Raw genomic sequence first — 17,418 nt, forward strand, 5'->3', positions numbered from 1 at the left:
TTATTATAGCTGATAAATCTCCAAAATTGTATCAATTCTCATGTCAACAGCTATCATCATTTCAGAGATTTTTTTTGCTAATGATCTGAATTTTCGGCTGGTTTTTTAATGATCTGAACTGACAGGATAGCTTTTGTAAATAACACAAAAGAAATCAATATGCAAAAGAAAAGGAACTTGTTAAAGGACACAGTGTTGTGTCTGTGTCATTTTAGAGGTTAGAAGGGAAACAAGAATAGAAGAAGGAGAGAGAGAAGAGGGGAGGGAACAAAAAAAGGAAAAAAATCCTGTTTGGGAAAAGTGGGCATGAGAAAGCATTTAAGGTCACATTACATAGATACTTACAAAGATAATGTTCTACACTTGTATAATATTTTACATTTTGTACAGTTCACATAAACAAAGAAATGCCTTCAATAAAGAACAATTTCTATGTATAGAAACAAGACACAGTGCATTCAGATCTCTTCACTAGGATGGACCTGGGAGATACTCATTAGAGTCAAAATAGGCATTGGAATCCAGAGATGGCTTACATGTTTATATACGGCTAATTGGAGGCCAACATTAGTTGTCAATGATATTTCTAGAATTTAAACCATACTGCTTTTGAAACTTAGAGTTTCCTAAAGTAATTCATGCTAATAATAGTCTAGGCCTGCACTGTCTCATACAGTAGCCACTAGCTACATTTCACTATTTAAATTTAAAATTTAGGGGCCGGTCCGGTGGCGCAGTGGTTAAGTGTGCACGCTCTGCTTCGGCAGCCCGGGGTTCGCAGGTTCGGATCCTGGGCGCACACCAACACACTGCTTGTCAAGCCATGCTGTGGTGGCGTCCCATATAAAGTGGAGGAAATGGTGGCATCCTATATAAAATGGAGGAAGATGGGCACAGATGTTAGCCCAGGGCTGCTCTTCCTCAGCAAAAAAGAGGAGGATTGGCATGGATGTTAGCTCAGGGCTGGCCTTCCTCACAAAAAAAAAAAAAAAAATTTAAAATTTAATTTCTCTGGATAAATACCGAGCTGTGGGATAGCTGGATCATATGGTACTTCTATTCTTATTTTTTTGAGGAATCTCCATACTGTTTTCCATAGTGGCTGCACCAGTTTGCACTTCCACCAGCAGTGTATGAGGGTTCCCTTTTCTCCACAAATGTGTAAAGATATATGCACCACTGTGTTCACTGCAGCATTATTCAACAATAGTCAAGACTTGGAAGCAACCTAAGTGCCCATCAAGGGACAAATGGATAAAGAAGATGTGGTATATACACAATGGAATACTATGCAGCCATAAGAAACGATGAAATCCAGCCATTTGTGACAACATGGATGGACCTTGAGGGTATTATGTTAAGCTAAATAAGTCAGAGGGAGAAAGTCAAATACCCTATGATCTCATTCATAAGTAGAAGATAAAAACAACAACAAACAAACACATAGAGACAGAGATTGGAATGGTGGTTACCAGGGGGAAGGGGGGAGGGAGGAAGGCAAAAGAGATGATTAGGCGCATGTGTGTGGTGATGGATTATAATTAGCATTTGGGTGGTGAACATGATGTAATCTATGCAGAAATAGAAGTATAATGATGTACACCTGAAATTTATACAATGTTATAAACCAATGTTACCACAATAAATAAATAAATAAATAAACACAATAAAATTTAATTTCTCAGTCTCACAAATCACGTTTCAGGTGTTCAATAGCTTATGTGGCTAGTAGCTACTGTATTGGAGAGGAGAGATATAGAAAATTTCCATCATCACATCAAGTTGTATTGGAAAGCACTGGTCTGGACAACCTTCCTGTGAAGTTATGAGCCAAGTTCTGTTCTGAAATAGGGAGGACAGAAGAATTCTGTTGGAAGCACCATGTTCTGCCTTGTCTGTATTTCATTCCACCAGCTGCCTCCATTCTTAGCAGTGGTAACCCCTGGACCTCCACTTACAAACTCTGCTCCATCCCAGATCCTAGGACCATCCTGGCCCTTGTCAAGAAGAATGTAATGAGTGCATGAGTGTAAAATAATTCAGGACCATGGCTTGGCAGTTCATCATCAGGCAAACTTGCTCTGGTCCTCCTCTGCCCCACCCTGGGCAGCAGTTCTTGGTAACTGCGCTCCTGGTGCCATTCTGTGACCCAGAACCTGACTTAGGTCCTGGCTCCATCCATTCCTTCACCCATTGATTCAAAAAATAAACAATGAGCATAACCACGTGCATGGAGTTGTGGAGGTGCTATGGATAAATTAGTGAAGAAGGATAGTCCCTGCCTTTACTGAGCTTACATTCTCACACAGGAACATGACACTAAACAACTAATTACCCGCAATTTAAAATTAGAATTAGGGTAACTGCTGCAAAGGAGAATACAGGGTGCTAAGAAAGAGAATATTGGAGAGATCAGCCCTATTCTGGGTGCCCAAGAAGACTTCTTTGAGTAAGTGACCTTTGACCTGAGATCCGAGACATGAGTAAAAGTTAAGCAAATAAAAGTGGGAAAAGAGAGCATCCCAAACAACTACATGCACAGGCCTTATGGCAAGTAATCTCAGGCTCCTTAGATGAACTAAAAGAAAGTCCAGAAATTGTAGCCAAAAACCAGAAGCAAGTGTGCCTCAGATGAGACTGGTAGGCCGAGGCCAGACCGACCAGAGCCTCTTATGAACAACAGCCTTACACTAGTGATGCTTTGGAAAATGAAGAAGGAATATGGTAACCCCCAAGTTAAAGACTTAGGGCTTTATCCTAAGAAAAGTGGGAAATCATTTAAGGGTTTTAGGTAAATGAGTGATATGATCAGATCTGCCTTTTGTAAAAAAAGCAAAGGGCAAAATGGATTGAGAGCAGAAGAAAAGAAGCTAAGAGTCCAGTGAGTAAGCTTTAGCAGATGTCCAGAAGGAAGTGTTGGTAGTTTGGTGATAGCATAGGAAATGGTCCTGTCTGCTGTGCCTGAATCCCTGCGTTGAGAACATGACCATCACATGGTTCCTCTGAGAACAGACACCTATGTCTAAACTAGTCTGAACCTCTGCTAGCTATTTAAGGTAGTGCTTTTCATAAGCATTTGAGCCTGAGGGGCTGGATCATCCTAATCCTGTCTGTCCTGCCTGCCCCTGTCGGTCTAAATCACCAAATATTGCCTGTTCCCAGACTCCCTTTCCCATATTTGGCCAGGACTTCCTCCAATACTCCTTAAATCTAACTTCCTGCCTACTCGGACTGCCATCCGCCATCTGTCTCCATTCTCTCCAGATGCCACGTTTGTCTACCTGACTGATCTCCTTTTAGGACCAGCTTATTCTGACATGACTGAGTACCCACTGTTAGAAAATAGGAGGAGAGAGTGGAAAAAGAACCAAATAGCTCAAGTCCTGGAGTCTGCAAATAATAAACCAGGTGATCAGAAGAGCATAGAAGTATCTCTGGGTAATAATGGTGGCCAATGTCTCAACTCCCCCAACTTAGCACACCACAGCCCACACTGCTCCTCACTCCAGAAGTGTCACCCTCACCCTTCCATTTCCAGCAGGCTTACCTTGGCCCATCACCTTTCCTTTCCAAATAGTTCATAAGGAATCATCAATCATTTGGACCTAAGGCAGACTCACTGCACTTAGTCACTAGAGAGGGATCTGGGGGTTCTATGTTTGCTTTCAGATAGACTGTAAGCCCTGTGAGGGTAAAGACCAATTTTGTTTAACCTGGTGACCTAGAAGAGTGCTTTACATATGAAAAGTGCTTCATAAATATTTGCTAAGTGCATGTCTTTAAAAAGCTGGCTATAATTTCAAGCCAGTTGAACTATGAGAAAGCAATAAGTCCTCTTAGAGAAAGAACTGCTACTTTGTTTCAGAAAAAAACCATAATGGACTGTTTGGCTATTACAGGCAAAATCCCCTTGTGGACTTGCACACCAAGTCCACCAGCACCTGGAGAAAGGACAGAGGGAAAATCCTAGATGAAAAGATGTGAAGAAGAGTCTAGAGGAAGAGAAAGGTCTAGCAAATGTCTGGTATCTGGGCCCCAGAGGGATCTGGGCTGGTGAGCAAACCCCTGTGGTGAGAAATGGTAAATACATTTCTAGGAGCAGTGACATCTAACATTCAATTAGAGTTAGTTTCTTGTCTGTGGTATAATTACTATCCTTTATCTCAAAGCAATCAGCCAGAGTCTGTTATCTACAAGAGCCTTACACTAGTGATGCTTTAGAGAATGAAGGAAGATACATGATAGTCCTGGAAGTCTGGGTGGAGAGCCAAAGAGAAGACAGGAGTGAGGTGAGGGAGATGCCATCCACAGCATAGATTAACTAGTGAATGAATGTAATTCGAAAAATTTTCCCCCCCTAATTTATTCTGGAGGAAGATAACTACAGGAGAGATGGGCTAACTGTCCATCTAAATTTATGCTTCACCTATATAAGAGAGAGCTGTCACTGAGAAGCTCCTGTCAAGCCAGGGATTACATTTCCCAGGCCCCAGGCAAAATCTAGGTGGGTCATTTAACTAGTTTTCATCAGTGAAATATACACAGAAGTGTTGTTGTTGCCACTTCTGAGCCCAGATGTTTGAGAAGTGGATGCGCCTTTTTAATCCTTTCTCCCGACTCCCCCACACACCTCTCTTTCTCTCTCTCTCTCTTTCTCTCTGTCTCCATTTGATTGTTATTTAGGTGAGAAATAAACTTTTAATATGTTAAGCCACTAACATTTTGGTGTTTGTTACAGCAGCTAGCATCAACCTGCCTTAGTCTGAAATTGATACCTTGAAGTGGGTGCTGCCTCTATAAAAATCTAAGTATGGGGTGTTGGCAATCAGCAAGGAACAGACACAGAAGACTGGAGGCCTGGAACCCTGTAATGCTCTGGCAAAACTGCACCAACTTAGAGGGCAGATCTATAGCTCTAGAGGAAATGGTTGGAAAGAGCCGGAATGCTAGTGTGTGATGGTTGCTTCTCACTGCCTATAGCAAAGTACTACAAGATAATGGATGAGCTCAGGAAAGAATTGGCTGGTTTGAGAACAGAGATAAAGGTGAATAGCCAAACTCTAGAAATGCAAGGCTATAAAACTGGAACAGTACATTGCTTTGGGGACTCGAATGGTGAGGAGTACCACTGAAAAAGGCTTTGAATAATAGACGCCCATTAAGACTTTCCAGTTAGACAAAGCGACTCAGCCTTGCAGAAAAGATCTGATTAATGAAATTACTTAACCACCCAAGCCTATTGTTTCAGATGACCTCAAAGTAACCACTTGAGATGTGGGTGGTTGACACAGGAGCAAAGAAATGAGGCAGGCTCAAGAATTATGAATAGGAAAGAACTTTCAACGTAGTTAGTAGTAACTACATTGTACAATGTAGTAGTAACTACATTTCTGTTAGTAGTAACTAACAGAAAGCAAATAGATAAGAAACCTATGAAGATTTTAAGGGATTTGTATTGTCAAAGAAATTAGGGGCCTGGCCCAAGAAAAAAGAAAAAGAACAATGACTATAAAACAACCTCTAAGCATCTAAACTTGGCACCAGTAAGAACAGGCTGAGAAAGTAATACAGCTCCCAAAAGGGCATACTTCCCAACACCCATTTTGGATGTGGCCATGAAGAGTAATGAACAAGAAAGAACCTCTCAGAGGGTGGCCAAGGCTACAGAGAAGAAAGAACAAAGGAGTTCCTCCAAGACAGAAAAACGAGAATCTAATAAAGGAACTTCCCTATGGCCAGGGCAGGAGGTCTTTAGCAATGTCTAGTAGGATTTCTTCCATGTTATAAGCCAATGACTGCTCCATGTCTCTCATTCTTCCCTTTTCCAAGTGGAAATTTTGACCACAATTATTCTATAGCTGATCCATCATTGTACCATAGGATGCCAATAACCTGTGTGTTAGTATAAAGGTCTCTGGACAATGAGGGCCACATCCAGACTCAGTGGGGGGAACTCAGCATCACTCAGAACCCGGACTTTGAGACGGATGCAGTGACCAGCGTGGATTCAGGTAGTCTCCTGGGGCTGAGGTTTTCCTACATGTGGCCAGAGAGGCAGAATATGATAGAAGTAGCTCTTTAGCAAAATTTGTGCTTCTCCTTCCATGACAAAGAAATGTTGCTGGGGAGTGGCTGCCCACCCAGGGGTTACGTAGTCCAGCCTTCTTTGTATATACACAGAGACGTGAGTAGCTCACCAACAGAGTGTGAATGGAAGCAAGGTGTGTCACTTCTTGGGTGTCCCTTGTCCATGCTCATTCTCTTCCACAACTGCCAGATACAGAGAATTCCAAGTCCCTAGTGTACAGAGAATGAATCGAGGTCCCCAAATCACTGCATGGAACACACACATTAGACTCTCACATGAGCAAAAAACAAACTTCTGCTCTATTAACCACTGAAATATGGAGGTTTATTACAGAAGCTCAAGTTACCTCAACATTAACAATGACCCTTGAAGAAGAAAGAGGGGGACTTAAAGCCTGTTATGACCTGCGTTGGGAGCGAGAAGACTTAGAGACACTTAGATAACAAGTGTTTGCTACAGGGTCTCCAAAGTCTCCTCCCCTTCCTCACCATTTCTGTTTAAGGTAAGTCCTGGACCTCATCCTACCTGTATTCCTCAACAGTCTCCCGACTAATCTCTCAGGCATCAATCCTTTCTACTCTTATAGTCTGTCTCCCTCATGCTTACTCAGAGACTGTCACCCCAAAAACTGGACTATGTCACTCTATTTAAAATTGCAATTGACCCCCCCACTGCATATCCTACAGCATAAAATCCAAATGACTTAGCACGGCATATAGTACCTTTCACATTTAACCCCCAACCTTCTTCTTCAGCCTCATCTCCCATCACTTCCTGTCAACTGCCAATTACCAGCCAAGCCCTTTTATGACACTGCTTTGCAAATGCTGTTCCCTCTGCCCAGAATGTTCTCCATCTGCCACCTTTTTAGCCTAGTTAAATGCTTACTCATCTCTTAAAAATTAGCTTAGAAATCACTTCATCTGTGAAGTCTTATCTGACACTCCCACGTAGAAAATTAAACTCTGACAATTATGATCAGATTGGCCAGCCTCACATATTTTGCCTACTGTTAGGATGTTTCTATTGTGTAGTTATCTACATGGTTTGATTTTGTTGCTGTTTATTTTGTTTGTTACTAGTCTCTAAACTTACCTTCTTACTAAAAACTTAAAGAGTTCTGCTTTTTCAAAATAGCCTAATTATGCATTAGAATTGGATTAGCTTCCTTCAATGGGAGAATATAGCCATAATCAGAGTCAACAAATGGGATTAATATAGCCTTTTGAGTGATTTTTCTAAAATTGTGAAGTATTTGGAAGGCAAAGCCCAGGAATGCAAGAAAATCCACATTATGTGCAGAAATCCTGTGTCCTCTATAATTTTTACACTTCTCATCAGACACATATGTAAATGAAAAACTTGCTTACTATTATCTGTGACTAGATCCTAACCCTGTTATACAGAAAATATTGTTACATAGGAGTTTTCTAGGAACGTAACTACCATTTTGGAACTTCACCAAGATTTGCTCACCATTTTGGAAAATCATGTCACCAACTATAATGCTGCTCATGTTAACTGATTCACTAATACAGCCAACCCACATTTGTTTGCAAGCATAGCTGTCACACTCAATGAATATATGTACTTTATTCTTATTTCCAAATGCCAAATATACAAGTGTCACCAATATTCAGTTGAATATTTTCTATTAAATCCAAATTTATGCATTTTAAGTAGCAAGCATCTGACTACTTTATTATACCTTTTAGTGTAGTTATGCCTGAAGATACACATATTGATACTTACAATTTTATCACAAGTTGCTCTCCTTTTATTACTTCCATTACAGATAGAGAATTTATGTTGATTTTTAAAATACTACATGTGTAGATAGGTTACATTATCTATACCATTCCAGGAAAGTAAAAGAGACATTACAAAATACTGCTTACAAAAAGAGAGTGATCAGCTGGGGCTGGCCCCGAGGTGTAGTGGTTAAGTTCGGCGTATTCTGCTTTGGCAGCCCAAGTTCGCAGGTTCGGATCCCAGGTGTGGACCTACACCACTCATCAGCCACGCTATGGCGGCGACCCACACATAAAGTAAAGGAAGACTGGCATAGATGTTAGCTCAGGGCTAATCTTTCTCAGCAAATAAAAAAGGCGGGGGAGGGTGGTCATTGGGTCTGATTGGGTAGAGAATCATGCCTAAATACATCTAGGAACTCAAAGCAATCATAGTTTCTTACTCTTGAGATGTTTCTGTTAAGCAACTACTCAGCTGACATGCCGTCCTGCTCCACCAATAGTGTTTATGACATTTTGTTATGATTTATCTGTCTACACGTGTAGGCTGTGAGTGTATGATCTCTTATTCATATTTACGTACCCAACACCCAGCTTAGGACATGGCACAGAGAAGGAGCTCAGTAGACACCCTGAGGATCAAACAACACATGAGAGTCCTGAGGAGGTATGTAGTCTCTGGCTCCCACAATAGAACTCTGAATGAATTATTCAACAGTTTGCCTATACCAATATTATAAAGCTTTCTTCATTCTGCCTAACATCACAGTCAGTTATATACAAACCCTCTCAATTTTGTCTCCTTCTTGTGGGCCCAGGCAGTGCTGTGTTCACCTCTGTATCCCAAAAGACCCCCGCATAGAGGAAGCAGTCAATAAATATTATTTAACTCAAGTTACTCCCCAGGAATATTGCTATACATAATGGTGGTGTTTTTAGTACTAACAGTACTGTACTTCAGGTATATTATTGATTAAAAGGGCATTTGTGGATTAGTCTGGAGACCTAAACATCATTTAAAGTACTGGTTCTATAAATCTATTACAAATTGCAAAAAAATAAACTTTTAAAATCAACTTTTATGCTACAAGCCTACTGTAGGTTGCAAGTTGTCTCAATGTGACTGAGGCTATGAGACCTAATAACTATGAGAAAAATAAAAATGTCAATCAATCATGAGGATGTATCTAAATATTTGATTGTATGACATCCTGCAGGCAATATTTGGCCATTTTATCTTCCAAATTTAATCCAGATGGTATTTTTCACATAAACAGCAGTAGTGGCTATTTAGAAAGAACTTTACTGCAAATATTATATAAACTTTTCTTGATGAAAATCTCAATAATTTAAGATTTGATTTATGCTTTCATGACTTTATTATAGTTATTTGTCACTTAATAGAATAAATGCATTCTAGACAACACACTAGAAAGTAGATCTGTTAAGTGTCTATATTCCAATTTCCATTAATATATTGGGGGTACATTTTAGAGAGGAAAAACTGGAGACATGGGTAAAAGAAAATTATATTGCAAAACTAATAATTTTCTTTTAAAATATGATCATATAATTCTAAAAATAATAAATTAAAAATATTTATAATATTGTACTTTATTCAAAACAATTCATAAAATTTTTCCAAAATGAAAATAAACTATCATTAGAAATTGACCAGTCAGCTCATCTGTCTCAGCCAGCCTTATCCTCTGTGGTCACTGTAAGGGCAGTACTTCCTAATGTTAGTAGCATTCTGATAAAAGTCCAGCCCCCTTTTAAAAATCAGCCTCTAACTAATCTACCTTCTTATTTCAAATTCATGTGGAAAATTTTGTGGTTTTCTCCCACTTAAATTTCCTATTTTAGGCCTTTTCCAAGCACCCCCTATAATAACAACTATGGTATCCTTTAACGGGAAGATATAGCTCTAGATAAATCTAGCAGCTGAAAACCTCTTTTCTTATTCTGCCCGAGATCACGCTTCTTAATACTTCTTAATATCTTAGTGGTTAAGTGGAGCCAGAATGTCTTGGTGCAAACTTGACTGTAGCATTTACTTCCTACAGGACTTGAGACAAGAAAAGTCTCTGTGCTTTAATTTTCATATCTACATAATAGAGTATTAGTGATAGGTGCCTCATAGGGTAGTTGTGAGAATTAAAATAGTTCATATTTGTAAAACACTTAAAACATTTCCTGGCTCAAGTGTTTGCTATAATAATAATAAATTTATTTCGTTTATATAAATAAAATAATAATATAATAATAATCACTAAGATATAAATATTTATAATAATGTTTTAATTTAATTTGAATTTAAAAATTAATCATTTTAATAAAAGTTATTATTATTGTTGTTTTACAATAATTCTCTAATGCAAAGACTGGGAAAAATTTTCATGATCCTCTTCATGAATTTGTCTTAATTAATTTAAGCATGAAACTGTTAAATGCATTTCTGTATGCAACACATCCCTGATTTTGAACTATATGTGTGATTCTTCAATTAGTTATTCAAGTTTTACTCTCTACACGGTTAAAACGCCTTGTGGGGCAGAGACTGTGTCTTCTACCTCCTTTATATTTGTTACATTCTAATCAAGCATTCTTCTCCTGATACATACTTAATGAGTAATAAATGAATTAATGAGTGAGTTACTGAGTAGATACATGATATTAAATCAGACAGGATAGACAGGTACAATTCAACCTCCGGAAAGAGGCACTTTTCCCTTAAAGATAATATGGTAGGGACTGGCTTACACAGGCCAAGAAGCCCACGGCCTCACACACTTGCCCTTCTGCCTGACAACCTGGGCTTGCGGTAGACTTGGTGGGAATATATATTTAAGAAGCACAAGGAGGAAATAAGCAATGAACAAGAATGGGCTATAGATCTAGAGTACCAAGATACTTGTAGTATATGACTGAAAAATTTAAGACTGTGCTGCTCTATAAAGTTTATTTTATCACTTCAGGAGTAACAAGGCCACAAACTCTTACCTTAAAAAATATTCTGAACTTAAAAAATATCACATATAATGCATGGGTAGTCTCCACTCCTCTGAAGCCCTTATTTTATGATTTTATGCAATATCCACTTGATGAGTATATGCAAATCTCAAATAATATTACATTCTAAATCTTATATATTTACCTTAAAATGTACATGAGAAGATGTCCTATCAACTTGAAGGATGTTCCTAAAGAATTAGTCTCTAAGGGATAGCACATTTCAAGGAACTAATTACTTCCTTATAATTGATCAAGAAAAAAATGTATTAAATCAGAATGAAATATATCTTGTAGGTTTCCTAGATTTTTACCATTTATTTGGTCTACTTTCAAAATATGTATACACATACCAGACTCAGCAGAATGCCATTTCAAAATGCCAGATATAAATTCAAGAAAAAATATTTTTTCGATGCTTAATGAAGACTTTCCACAGATATACAGGCAGGTATGCAAGAAAGCTGGGCAGATATGCTTTGAAGTTGCCAAGAAATGAGACTGGAAGCATATCCTGCCATTTCATTTTTCTAGCAGCCCCACCTTTGTTACCACACTGGAAATTAGAAGGTTGAGTTCAACTTCACAGTTGCTCCAGGGTGTCAACAAGGAAACTTTAAAAGCAAAAACAGAAAGGACTGGATACGGTAATAATTTTCACTAATTCCCTCTGAATATTCAATAAACATGTATGCTCAGAAAGTCGAACTATGGGATTTGGAAAAAAGGAAAATTGGAAATAGTTTCAATTGATGCACAGATTGATTCTATTTAGAAAAACACAGGAGAAAAAGAAAAGAGAGACACTACAATTCTCAAAGCGGCAGGCAATGGAGTTATGTTCTAGAGGCGGTGTGCGTGTTTGTGTATGAGGGAGATTTGGGAACACTGGCATAAAGCGGGGAAGATGAAGGTTAAAGGGAGGAAGAAAGCAAAGAGAACCCCCAAGCGATTCACTCCTTTCTCCAAGAGTCCGAGTTGTGCCAGAAAAGGAAAAAGAGTGCAGTAGACAGAATTCTATTTGTGATAAACAACTGGTCTGACTCCGACAGCAAGATGGGAGGGGCTTCTAATATGTACTTTGTGAAGGCATATTAACTCTTTTCGATGGAGCGGATACTTTTTATTCAGTGGAGAAAAGAGTTACTTATATATTGGACCCTCAATACTCTCAGAATGTCTATGCAGCCACACAAGTAAGCACATTATTTACGACTTACACTAAAAAACACGACCTCTAGCAGCAGTTAAATGCACATACACACACACAATGTGTCAAATTACTGAACTGTTTAAGTTTTGGTTAATTTAAGAACCAAGAACTCTCTAGTCTAGTTGTCTATAGATCCTATTCAAGTTTTACAAGTAAGCTTTGGACAACTTTATATATATTGACTCACACACACATAAATACACACACACGTGCCCCTCTAAAGAGTGAAATAAAGTAAAACTTTACTTTATACATACATAATTTTCAAAACATTACCCTCTTCTTCAAAACCTTTCCTGCAAGTTACTCAGTACCAACAAGTAAGACTTTAGATTTTTGACTGGAATTTATCTTTCTCTTGTTCTATGAAATGTAATATCTCAATTGATGTTTATTGGTAAATAAACCAAGAGACTTCTTTCCCACACAATACTACACATTTAAAAACAATAATAAGGTGCTCACTTTTCCTTTTAGCTGAGCTTAAAGAAATCAGATTCCCAACAAAATCCAAAAATCAATGCAAAAATAGAAATGTGAAATGCTGTTTAAAACATTGACATTATTGCATAACGATAAGAGAAATGTTGCACCTGCATGAAATTAACCCAGTGTACATCTGTGCATCCTAAATTTTTCAGTGTAATCTTGTGTCTATTATTATAACACTTGTGCAGTCATAGATGATGTATACATGGCATGTTTGTGCATATTGCACACTGACAATTTTTATGAATGAATACACAAAAATGCTCTAATTCAAGAAAATAGATGGCACATACTATTTTGAAAGCAGTTATTAAGCACTGGAAGCAAATGATGAGGCAAATGGTCGGTGTGTTTTGGTGCCATTCATGGCAATTGTATTCCCAAGTACCCTAGCAGAGTGTGGTGGAAACAGCCATGAAGCTTTCCTTAGAGACTCCTTCGTTCTCCCTCTCAGGAACCGTGCTACAGCACGGAGACCGCGCACCGCTTGACGAATAAAATGCATGCATGTCTCTGTGCTCTGAGGACTGTTCATACATCAGAGCCATCACACTCCCTAAATCCGGTCCCACAAGTGTGTGCATGTGAGTGTGGCATTTACCAATAATTGAACAGAAGGCAACAAGAGCTCATCTCCTAGAAATAACATTTCCCATCCCTTCCCAGGCTGGCTGCTCGGAAGCTTTTCAGGGGCCAACCCTTGAGTGCCTTCCCCACGGGGACGGAGCCTTCATTAATAACCCTCTCAGGGCTAAGTCAGCTTTGTGTGTAAGTCCACTCGGCGCCATATGGCAGTTTCCAATTCCTTTAGCAACTCAAGTCTGGCTAGGCTGCCCGCGATGATTCATTCTCAAAGGAAGACCCCTTTGGGGAGCAGCAATGCCCCCGCCACTTACCTAGCTCCCACCGACCCCGCTCAGCAGGCGACACGGGCTCGGGCACCACAAAGGGCTGTGGGATTCCCCGCTCCCTCCGGGGCTCCTCTCCCTGCGACGATCCCCTTCGCCAATGATCTGTCGCTGGAAATCCCCCTCCCCTCCACAGAGAGGAGGGTCTCCCAGGCTGGCTGGAGCTCCTGGCGTTTTTTTCCCCCTCTCTTTACATCCCTGACTCTGGTTCACGGTCTCTAGTAGGAAGGCTCAAAGGAGAGGCGGCGGGAGGAAGCTAAAGCATCCTTTAAAAGAACAATAATCTCCATCGATCTTCACCCCGTTCCCCACGCGGGCCCCCATCCCCCTGCCGCCGCCGCCCAGACAACAGAGGGCTGGGATAGAAAAGGAAAAATCGAGCGGGGCTGAGCTCGCCGCGCGGAAGGAGCCGGGCAGGCGAGCCGCGCCGGCCGGGGAGTTACCGCTCGCTCCGGCTGCCCGCGGCGCAACGGCGGCGGCCGGCGAGGGCGGAAGGTGGTGGGTGCTTGGTGGGTGTGTGTCTGTGCCTGAGCAGCAGAGAGGCTGGGCGCCGGAGGCGAGGCGGGGCGCTCAGGGGCGCCGGCCCGGCGCGCACACCCGCCCGCGGCCACCCCGCCTCGCGCTCCGCCTCCTCCCGCGCTCCGCGCACCCGCGGGCTGGAGCGGCCGCCGCCGCCTCCTCTTCCTCCTCCTGCTCCTGCTCCTCCTCGGCGCTCGCGGCTCTAAGGTGGGCGGCGGGCCGGGCACCGCCGGGGACGCCCGGGCTCGGCCTCGCGGCGCGGGAGCTGTGCGCCCGAGGCGGGACAGCGCCCCCGTGCCCAGGGCGCGGCCGGGACGCGGGAGGGCGGGAGCCACCCACATCTCGGCGGGCGCCTCCCTCTCCTCCCGCGCGCCCGCCTCTCCCTCGGGCGCCGGGCCCCCGCCACACCCACCTGCTTCGCTCCGCGGCTCCCGCCCGGCTGGTTGCGCCCGCCGAGCGGGAGGGTCCGCAGCCCCGCGCGCGCCGCGCACACGGCGCCGGGAAAGCCCGGGGCGCCCCGCCAAGCCGCGCTGTTCGCGGGATTCCCTGGGCCCTGCTGCTCCCAGCTGTTGGGCTCTCCCCTTGGCCCGTCCCTATGCGACCCTGACCCGGGGTCTGCCACTCGGGCCCCGGGGGCCTGGGGCGAGGAGAGATCGCTCCTAAGTGATGGGGCCCGGAGTATCTTCCCGACGAGCGCGGGGATAACTAGGAGCGCAGATAGGATCTGACTCTCCTTCCGAGCATCTCCAGCTCCGCGCGGGGGCCTTCGCCAGCCCCAGTAACCCCGCTTTCCTGGATTTGAGGGGAAAGCCCGGTCGGTGGCAGCCTTAACTCTTGTTTCCCACGGGGGCGCTATTCAGACCCTGGCTTTCTCTCGTTTGCCCGCTCTGCCTGCCATCCTGAGAACTGTGCCAAATTCCTCCTTGGCGAGGCCACAGGGTGGACAGCCATACCCTTCCCCACCTTCAGGCGTGGTAAGACGGGATGAACTTGAATAACATCCCTGGGCTCTCCCGATTCCTGACCCGTGTGCTCCCTAACAGGCACGGGACAGAGAGAGCCGGCACGGTTACAGGGGCTTCCAGGAAAACAAAGTAGCTTGGAACACTCTTTTAAAAAGAATGTAGGCCATGATAGTATATTTAAAGCTGGGACTCCCTTCCGAATTTCTTTAGGCCAAGAACGATGGCTATTGAAGAAGGTCCAAATACACTCCGTTTTAAATATATCTCATTTAATCCTTGCTCCTGTTTTAGCCCTGACGTGCACTGGGACGCACTATTATCTAGAGTTCTCTGCATCTGGCCTTCCCGCCTTCCCATGGGGCTTACGTTGTGCTGGGTGGTCTTGTAGAGGTCCAGATGTTGGGCATAGAATTTGGCCCTTCAGACGCCCTCGCCCTCCGCCCAGGACCTGGCCTGGTCCTCTGCTTTTTTCGCGGCTTCTCAAGTGTGACTAGGAAGAGGACTTCCAAATTCCCAAACCTTTATCGCCAACCGTGACCAGTTTCCCAGCTTCAGCTGCACATTTCTGTGGACCTGCGGGGTGTCCACTCCTGCGTCTCCAATCTTTGCACCCTCTCATACATTTCACATACTTTCTGCAGGTTACTCCTCTTCCCCAAACACAACACTGACCTATCATTTCCCTGTGCACAAATGTCCCCTAGCTTCCCATTCCCTACCAGACAGCGTCTGCACACTTCCGTGCCAGTGCACGCCAGAGTCTCTTCTTCTGGGAAGCTCCTCTCCAGGTCTCATGTCTAAATCCTTCCAGTGCTTGAAACTCTGCCTCCTCTGAACCCCCTCCCCTTTGATGTTCGTAGCACATCGCTGGACTGTCTTTTAAAGGCATATCACCTTCCGCTTCCTACAGAATGTATGTATTTTCTAAGTACATGTCTTACCGCTTTAAATAAGTTCCTCCAGGGTAGATTCTGTTATCACTCTGTTTGCATTCCTTACATCGAACCCAAAGCCACACATGTAAGAGAGAGGTATTCAACCAACATACGTGTATTTTACAACTTTTCTTAGGCCCTCCATATTTGTTACATGAATGGAATTTATAAAATATTTTAAATCAAGAAAGACTGCTTAAGATTCATTTCAGGTGTACCTAAATTTAAGTGGTATGATCTTCTGTAAATTTTAGGGCTGGGGAAATCCCCCTACTTCGCTGGCGTATGTCAACATTACTGATCACCTAAGTATGAATTTCATTATTGGACAAGTATTTGTTAAAATTTTTTAACTTTAAATTTCCCTTAGAATTTAGAAATCTGAATCCATTTTTCTGCTAGGCCGTCATTAGTTAAGAGGGCAAATCATCTGTTGGGTATAACACTGCTGCCATCTCCATTTCTGGGAAGTAGGGTGCTAGAAGTAGGTTATCCACCATGCCTCAGTCCTGTCTGTAAGCATGCAATGATATGGGAACACAGAAAGACTGGGAATAAAATCTAATTCGGCATACTAAATTACTCATAGTCCAAATGGGTTATGGAGAATAATCCCTACTGTACAAATTGTTTGGAATAGCTGAGTTCTCCATATGCACAGCTTGAATTCTGGATGGTTGCAAAGAATCTTGTGTTGATTATCACCATGTGGTTCCACTCCCTTAGTATATACAATTTTGTATTTTTTTCAGTGGTTCTCCAAAAGAAAAATTTAAATGATCTAGCTGAAAAGTCAGACATGTTTTCACACGGCTCCTTAAGCCATCTTTTTTTTTTTTTTTTTTTTTTTACCGTTACTGATATTTGTGGAACTGTTCCATTTGCTTGTATTTCAATTTCTCGGATTTATCTTGAGTTTTGATGAAATTATATTAATAATAAAGGGGAGAAATGTCTGTTTAGTATATCAAAAGCATTCCCTCAAAATGCTTGGTAAAATAAATAACTTTAATATAAGTTTAACCTGAAATATTCTTATGCGTATCAGTAGATTCAATTTAGATGAAGAATGTGTTTCCTTACACATCAAAATGCTGCTATATTGGAATATATATGCATATACACAATATCAAGCATTATAGGTTTTTGGTATTTTTTTGTTGAATAACGTATTTGAAAAATATTTAGTATAATCCAAATAACATCATTACTGACTATGCTTTAACTTACCAAGTGGGAATTTTCGTTGGCAAGTTGACTTGCAGAGAGAGCCTATGTAGATTAGAAGAGAGTAGTAAAGGCAGACGGATGAACATATTTTAAATGGTAAGAGCATAAGGGTAAGAATTTACAAGTTTTTGGAGACTAAAGAATTTGAGTTGGATTTAAATTTTTTTTAAAAAGTCAGATGGATAGAAGTGTATAACATATTGAGTAAAACCAAACAAAAACAAAAAATGAGTTCTAAAAGAAGAGTATTTAAGAATGATGCAAATCCCATTAAAGGGAAAAATATGCAAACATATATGTAAATGTGG

The 17,418-nt window shown here is 41.8% G+C and overlaps 1 protein-coding gene across 1 annotated transcript in view; it reads right to left on the reverse strand.

Annotated features, from left to right (window-relative positions):
- The window catches only part of KCNB2 (potassium voltage-gated channel subfamily B member 2), a 377,946-nt gene extending 363,937 nt beyond the window's left edge, over nt 1–14,009 (reverse strand). Inside the window, exon 1 of the mRNA XM_087420436.1 lies at nt 13,450–14,009. The gene's annotated coding sequence lies outside the window, so the exon portion shown is untranslated. The remainder of the gene's footprint in view (nt 1–13,449) is intronic.
- Nucleotides 14,010–17,418: the final 3,409 nt, after the last annotated feature.

Source organism: Ceratotherium simum, chromosome 31 (genome assembly GCF_057802395.1).
Source record: "Ceratotherium simum simum isolate JZ-2026a chromosome 31, ASM5780239v1, whole genome shotgun sequence".
Taxonomy (NCBI): Eukaryota; Metazoa; Chordata; class Mammalia; order Perissodactyla; family Rhinocerotidae; genus Ceratotherium; species Ceratotherium simum.